Genomic DNA, 8,365 nt, shown 5'->3' with positions numbered 1-8,365 from the left:
TTGGTTTATTGAGAATTGTATTGTGATTCCTAATCTTTCTTGGTATATATTTCAGTATGGCGACTATTGGAGGTTCAGGATCAGGAGTCGGAGCTGGTGGCTAGGATGGGCCAGGATTAACAGAGGATCGGGTTAGAGAGATAGTTCATGAGGAGGTTGTTTCTATTATCCGGGAGCAGACACCGGAGCTGTTTGGGTCTATCAAGACCGCTACGATGGAGTTCTTCGATGACCGATACGCTATACTTTCTGAGACCGCCACTGTTGCGGCTACCGCGGCAGTTGTTGCGGTCGGGTTTGGCACTGTGAGAGCTTTCCAGTACCGAGACTTCGACAATACGAAGCCCACAGTGTTTGACGGGGTTCATGATCCAATCATCGCCTTGAGGTGGCTATCAGATGTTGAGGGATGTTTCTTTACTTGTTGTTTCCCAGCTGACCAGAAGGTCAAGTGCACTCTAAACCTTCTTCAGTCTGGGGCGAAGGATTAGTGGAGTTTGGTTACTAGTTCATACACCCTATAGTAGTGAGCTGCAGTATCATCGGCCCAGTTCTCTGAGATGTTCCACTCGAGATATGTCCCATTGGTGGAGCGGGAGAGACCGGCCCAGGAGTACATGGATCTGAGACACGGGATTAAGTCGGTGACGGAGATGACCAAGATGTTCATAGAGAGGGCTATGTTTTGCCTTGAGTTTGCTGCTTCTGAGCAAACTCAGATCACTCGGTATTTAGGTATGCTCAAGACGGATATTCAATAGTTTGTGTCCATCCAGCGCTATGGTTCTCTGGCTGAGTTTCAGGATGCCGCCAGGAGGCAAGTGATTGAAATAGAGACCTAAACAACGGAGCAACATCAGGCTTCAGATCAATCCCAGTCTGCAACGAAGCAGTTCAAGTCCGCCGGTCAGAGTTCGGGAATAGTTAGAGGGAGTTGCCGATCTTTTGTATGTCGCAGGTGTGGCGTGGAGGGTCATTTTGGAAGAGACTGCAGGCGGAGTGCACAAGTTTGTTTTCATTGCGGCTAGGAAGGACACATTAGAGCTTCATGTCCTTTTCTCATTTTTGGTGAGGTGATGGATCCTACACCCTTAGTTTGGCAGTTGCCCGACGGTCATCTTGGGACGGCCGGAGTCCCAGAGACCGAGAGTTGATTTGGGAGTTCTTCTTTTTAGCATTTGTGGTGGTATTGGTAGTTATCTGAAACTTTTGTTGGTTGTGTTTCAAAGTTTAGTTGTAATGTTGAATGATCATTTGGATGGAATTATCTTAATTAGCCTAATGGAATTTGACTTCTTATTATGAATGGATTAATTATCATTGTCGTCAGATTGTATGTGTTGAGATTTTTGAATGTTGTGTTAGTTTAGAGTTTTCCTGCTTATTTGGTTATCAGTGGTTGGGATCAAGTGTTGGAGTTCTGGTTAGTATGGGAATCAAGGAATTGTGAAGTTGTCAGATTCTATCATAATTTAATTGGGGGAGAATCGTGATACCCCATTGTGACATCGTGGGTCGTTTGAGTAAGAATGCTCACTTTTTGGCCGTCCAAGAGAGCTCTTCGGCCGAAAGGTTGGCCGATGAACACGCGCACTGACTATTTACTAAACAAAATCGCAGGGGATCTAGGGCTTTTTTGATGCTCTCTACAAGTTCTGATGCATCCGCCTCACTTCCACTCATCTCTGCTCACCTCTTCCCACCGACGACCTCCGCTCACCTCTTCCCCTACCCCTCCCAAATTCAGTTGCTTCCAATTTGGGGGTTATTACCCCAATTCCTTTCGATTGCTCTCCGATTAAACGATTTCTTGCCGACTGTGGAGCCTCCACAAACCCTACCTCGACTCTATCGCCATCTACTTCTTCCCAACGGAGACCTGGTTTTACTCCAACGTCGTCTACTTTGCCCTCTGTCGCCATCCTTCTCTCTCCACCTGACTCATTTTGTCGGAATATATATGGGTTTGTCTCATACTGGCCTTTCCCTCAGCAAATGATCTCAGTTGGTCCCTTCAAGGTTTGTACGGATACCAATAAGAAGAAACCTGAAAACAACGGGGTTGAATTGATTAACACATGAAGTATTTTCTTGGTCTCTATCTTGACGATGTCCTTAATATAAATCTCCACAAAGATAATCAGGCACTGATCGATGTCTATTATATCAATCTATTTTTTTCCAACAACATAATTGAGCTTCTTCTCCATATGCTCTTACTTTTCTTTGATTATGTTTACAGATTCACTAATTAAACATCAGTTGGTTTTGCATAACCACAATTTCATTGAATCCTGTGTATATCGAGGATGCAAAGTTAAGGGTATATATTTTGGATTGTGAAATCAATTTGGGTTTCATTCGTAATGGATTGTGAAATCAATTTGGTGCATACAAAAAAAATGTTCTCCAGCAACTCATTGGTGATTACAAAGGAGTTGTTGCACAATACATAGTTGTAGATAAAATGGCAGATGCTTTAGATATTACTCAGGTTGGTGGTGCTTCCCTGTGGGAGAGCACACGTGATCAGTACCTTAAAAAGAATCGTTCTCCTTACCTTAAGGTGATTTTTACTTTCTTTTACTTTCTCATTTCCATTTAACTTTTTGTATCTTTATTGATGGGTTTCTTAAACATAGGTTGTTGCTGCAATGGTGAACAATGATATTGTTAGTCTAGTAAACACCAGGCCCCTGAAATCCTGGAAGGAAACACTTGCTCTCCTATGCACTGTAAGTTGTTTCCCTGAGTGTGGTAAAAACTTACAATTTTTTACTTTTGACCTTCTTTTTCTATTTTGGTCTCACGAAGATGGTATTATTATTAATTTACTATATACACAGTTTGCTTAAAGGGAGGAGTGGACTTTACTTTGTGATACCCTTGCTTATAGACTTGTATCTTCTGGAAACACGTTAGCTGCAACCCTTTGTTATATATGTGTTGGGAACATTGATAAAATAGTTGAAATTTGGTCAAAGAATGTTACCACTGAGCATAAAGGAGAATCCTATGTGTCACTTCTTCAGGTAAACACTTGTTTCTGAAAAGATTTAAGTTAAAATTTGAATAGTAAGTGTTAATTTGTGATTTCTTTTTTGTTTATGTTAGGATTTAATGGAGAAGACTGTGATTCTTGCTTTAGCAACTGGACAGAAGAGATTCAATGCTTCTTTATGTAAACTTGTTGAAAAGTATGCTGAGATTTTAGCAAGTCAAGGACCTTGGGCTATCAGCAATATCATGTATGTATGTTTTTCTCAAATTAATTAATTAATTAATGTTTAGTATACTTATATAATTATATGTATGATGCACAATAAATATCAGAATCAGGTGAATGCTAACACATGATTACAAAGAAGTTCCTCAAATCAAATGCAACCACCAAGTCCCTCACACCATGCTCCACCTCCTATTTCCCCTCCATTTGTCCAGACTGCTGAGGTGTCCAATGTCCCATGTATATTAATTAATAATAATTATATATGGTTATGTTTTATGAATGAATGTTGAGTGTTGAGTGTTGTTATGTGTTGATAGTCCAGCAAAGGGCAGTTATTAGGACTTTGACCAGACTTTTCAATGAGACATCGGAAGCATTAGGACGGGCGAATGCGGTTCCAACAAACGCCAGTGGTGACTTTGCTACTGCCCTCAAGATTCAGGTAATCTTTTCTGATTCCATTCCAATCAACATCATAGGTCTTGAGGGGTTAAAATTTATTTTCTTAAAATATGTGGATCTTATGACTAGTGATTGGGATGAGTGTAGCTTCTGGTTAGCAACACTGAAGCGGATGAGCAAGATTAGGCAGACTGCCAGATAAATGGAATGGAGTATGTACACATGAAGTTGGTGGTCTAGCAAAGTTTAGTTCATTTTCTTTCTTTTCTTATTACATCCAAATGACATTGATTAATCGTGCATAGTTGGTAGGATAGATATTGAATCGTGCATAGTTGGTAGGGATGATGCAGTCACATTAACTTACATCTCAAGTTTATTAGATTAACTCTATAATAATTTGTAGTTGCCATGCGGAATTGGATTCCAATTCCTGCCAAATCCCATGGAGGGCCATTATGAAGTTGTGATCAGCTTATCTGAGGGTGTATAAATTTGTCCATGTCAGTTATAATCTCATATTGGTATAAATTTTCTTGTCATTTCTATTATATTCTTGCAATTGAAGCTTCAGACCTAGAAGATGATAAACTTCATGATGATATTAAAGCTGCAGAAAAGCATACAGCTCTTGATTCAGCCCTATCAAAACTTGCAGGTGATTTTGATGGGGAATCTATGTTGTTCTTGCAGCGATTTTTTTGCACAAGAGTGAAACCTGTAGTATCCATAGGCTCCTTGAAGCTTGATATTTCTCTTAGATTGGAGGATTACCAAAGGTAATTAGTAGCTTCTTATATGGTATTATCAAATTAAACACATACATAATAGTTAATCATTGTGAACCCTAGAATAATAACAACTAAAATTTACATTACAGGGAAGAATTGTTGAGGTTTATGGGCAAGAGGGATCATGCAAGACAACACTTGCTTTGAATGTAATCAAGGAAGCTCAAAATCTTGGAGGTGCTTCACATTTTAAGATGATTAGAAGTTATTTTTGGTAGGTTATTGTGCTTACTTGGATGTGAAGAATGCACTGGACCTACTGCTGCTTGAAACAGTTGGTGTAAATACCAAAAGTCTTCTCATTTCACAGCCAAATTCTGCTGAAAATTTGATGAGTATTGTTGACACTCTCACACAGAGTGGACCAATTGATGTGATTCTCTTCGATAGTGTAAGGAAAAATCTTTTCAAAAGACATGAATGCCCTCCTCTGTTCTTCATCAAACTCACCCCTACAAATTTTGTCCAATTGTTGTCTTGGTTTTCTAATTCATTGACTTTATTTTTATAGGTTGCTACACTCATCCCACAACATGAAATTACAGGTGTAATAAGTGACAATATCATTGAGACACAATCACGAATAATGACACGAGAACTTCGCAAGATTCTTTATTCTTTATGTCGTTCAGATACTCTTATTATATTTATAAATCAGGTTAGTATATTATATATAGTTATAAAATCAGTTTAAATAGTTTTAAATATGTCATAATGTCATAGCCAATTGTTACTCTTGTTTTCGAGTGAGATCAAATTTGAGATCACGCCAAGAGGGACTTAAAGTAAATGAGGTGACATGTGGTGGAAACGCCTTGCCATTTTATTCAGTTGTACGGATGAGAATTGCTAGAAAAAGATTGCTCAAGACTCAGGAAAAGGTTTAAAATAATAATAATTGTTTTATTATAATGATAATGATAATAATAAAAGGAAATTTATCTATTTTCAGGTTACTGGTCTTGGTATATGTGTGGAGGTGGTAAAGAATAAGCTAGCACTTGCTATGAAAAAGGGAGAGCTGGAGATTGAGTTTGGAAGAGGCATATCTCGTTCATTTTGATTTAACGGTTTATGTCACATTTGTTGTTTTACCAATTAAGTTTTTATGTAAGGAGTAGAAAAGGGGGAACTTTTCTCCTTCAAAATTACCCATGGTAAGTTTTTAAGTACGTTTAATCAATATTTTATGTCCATAAAGTCAACATATTGACCACATTGGTTGTATCTGAATCAGGTTCTAGCTGAAGAAGCATCTGAAGGACTTTCTATTTTTGATAAACTGAAATTAGCTCATTACTAAATAATCTTCAGTTTCCTCTTATTTAATCAGTGCATATTATAACTTTATAAGTTGCTTGTATATGAGGATCTCATCTTTTGGTAATATTTACAAAATCCTAGGTTGATTCCTTAAACAACAAGCAACATTTATAGTTTCTGATGATCTGAAAGTAACAGCTTCTAAGTCAATAGCTACAATTTCAAACTTCAATGCACTTGGTTTCCTTATTGCTGATTTGGAGTTTCTTGAACTTTGCATTGGTGAACAAGAGGTAATTAAGCTAGCTTTAGCCAATTAATTTAATTTAAACACTTTGCATGACACTCATTGGTTTTCTTTTTTGATTTGAACTGCTAGACACTCTCCTGCAAATTCAAAAGGAAGAGGGCACAGGCAAGGAGTATCCTTTGGAAGCTGCCCTTGAGGCCACCAAAAATACTTTGATTCAAGACAGTACAAAAATCTTATTGGTAGATCATTTTGATTCCACTCTGATACATACCATGTGTATTATTAATTAGTTGATATTGATATTGTACAACTGACATGATTATTGTGTAGGATTTTCGTGTTGTTCTTGATCAAGAGTTGGGATTAATATTGAAGCTAAGAGACATGATGATTGGTTGGATACATGAAGGGTTTTAGAGCTTCTTCAGACAGCTTAGTGACGAGTTGCTGAAACAAGAAGGCGCCCCTTTATAGCAATGTAGTATTAGGTTATATAATTAGGGAAAACCTCTTAATAACCATGTACAATCAGATCCCTTTAATATCAATGTATTACATTTTTTTGACATGATGTTATTGGATGAAATTGATTGTTTTGGTATATATGTGTTTCTATATTTTTGTATTATGCATAAAAGAGTATCGTAAAGGCACGTCGTATATGCATATCGTAAATGGTTGCTGAAGTTTATGACACGCAAATGCGTTTCATCTTCATTTATGACAGGGGCTTTAATTATACGCAATGTGTTTCCTAAAGGCGCGTCGTAAGGTTACGACACGTAAATGTGTGTTGTCTTCCTTTATGATAGGGCCTTCCTTGATACGCATTGTGTGTCGTAAATGAGCGTCGTAAATGCGTTTCGTAAATGCGCGTCGTAAATAGACGACGCGCAAAAACGTGTCGTCTCTCGTTATGACAGGGCCTTCCTTGACACGCATTTACGCGTCGTCTGAGCGTTTTACGAAACGCATTGCGCATCGTAAAAGGCTATTTTTCTAGTAGTGTGAGAGTCCCCAGCTTTGTGGTTTTCACTAGAAGTTAGGTCTTATGATTCGAAATTGAGGGATATGTTGGCATTGCATGTATTTTTCTGCGACGGTTATTTGGCGGAGGCTCGTGTTGGGAGTCGCCTTTGTTTCCAGGTGAAGGGTCCTATAGCAGTGAATGGTCAGGAGTTTCGTTTCCCAATGGTATCATCAAGGTAATTCAAGGTCGGAAGGATTCCGTATGGTTCAGCTTGTAAAGTAGTTGTAACAACTGCATTCTGAGATCGTTTGCTTGCTTGAGAGCCTGTCGAGGTATTGGATCCCCGAGTATTGGGAGGATTGTGAAGGTCTTCTTCAATTGTAAAAGTTAGTGGGTCAAGTATTTGTTATTGGTCGGGGTGTGTGAGTTTCGTTAAGATTGGGTTAAGGATAGTAAGGGTAGATAGTCGCCTAAATGTGCCGACTTTTGGTTCGGATTGGGTTCCGGAGAGAGCCGTCTTAGTGGCCTGAGGTGAGCTGCGGGATCACTACCCTGAGTTATTTGCAACAGCGGCCTTCGAGGATGAAGTCTGATTTAAGTGGGGGAGAGTTGTTACATCCCGATTTTCAAGTATTTATCTTTTAATCGCTTAGTATGATAGTTGCTTAAATTTTGGCCCTTAGTAATATTATGGTAATTTTGGTTAAGGACTTAGTACGCTGGGCGTACGTGGTGGATCCTCAAACCCTAATTTTTAGGGTTTGGTCCATATATATATATATATATATATATATATATATATATATATATATATATATATATATATATATATATATATATATATATATATATATATACACACACACAAACACACACAACATTAACTCCTCATTTCTCATCCACCCTTCAGCCCCCATCTAGAAGATCATTCCTTAGCCAACCCTAATCCTCTCTAATGCATTTTTGAGCTTTGGTGTATATTTTGGTGTCCTTGATTCAAAGAGAAGATCACCCTTGAAGAGTGGAAAACTTTGGATCCAGGATTCTATCACCTTTTGACACCCTTTGGACGTATAAAGTTCTGAACTTGATGTTGATTTCATTTAGATCTTGTGCCTTAGATTTGTGGTTATTTCGGTCCCATGAGCTTGGTATTCTGAGTATGTGGTACCTTAATCCTTTTGAGCTGTCCTTTCAGACGTTTGGGAGTGTCTTGAAGCATAAAAATGTAATCTTGAAGGTGATATTGAGCTCATGCATGTGTTAGAGGGTCTTAACGGGTTAAGAACATATAGTTTTGGACATTAAGCACTTATTAGCCACGCAAAACCATAAAGTTGGAAACTTTATGCTTAAGAACGTTAGTTTAAGGTTGGATCTGGAATTTGAGTAAAAGGGATTAAGAAATAAGCTCTCAATGGAGGAATGGAGTGCAGGCAGCGTACGTTGGGCGTAAC

At 38.4% G+C, this 8,365-nt stretch overlaps 1 long non-coding RNA gene across 8 annotated transcripts; it reads left to right on the top strand.

The window, feature by feature from the left end:
- Positions 1-1,461: 1,461 nt before the first annotated feature.
- Positions 1,462-6,504, top strand: LOC145108523 (uncharacterized). Of its 8 annotated transcripts, XR_013708350.1 has the most exons (12): positions 1,462-2,144; positions 2,243-2,566; positions 2,643-2,735; positions 2,847-3,032; positions 3,115-3,248; positions 3,334-3,450; positions 3,547-4,410; positions 4,512-4,813; positions 4,934-5,303; positions 5,375-5,978; positions 6,065-6,177; positions 6,269-6,504. It is a non-coding gene; the product is annotated as an uncharacterized LOC145108523 (long non-coding RNA). The 8 variants fall into 8 exon arrangements; XR_013708351.1 differs by lacking the exon at positions 3,334-3,450; XR_013708347.1 differs by having other exon boundaries at positions 3,334-4,410.
- Positions 6,505-8,365: the final 1,861 nt, after the last annotated feature.

Source organism: Lactuca virosa, chromosome 4 (assembly GCF_052849685.1).
Source record: "Lactuca virosa cultivar CGN04683 chromosome 4, Lactuca_virosa_CGN04683_v6, whole genome shotgun sequence".
Lineage (NCBI taxonomy): Eukaryota > Viridiplantae > Streptophyta > Magnoliopsida > Asterales > Asteraceae > Lactuca > Lactuca virosa.
Note: the sequence above shows the minus strand (reverse complement) of the source record. Positions and strands in the feature narration are given on the sequence as shown.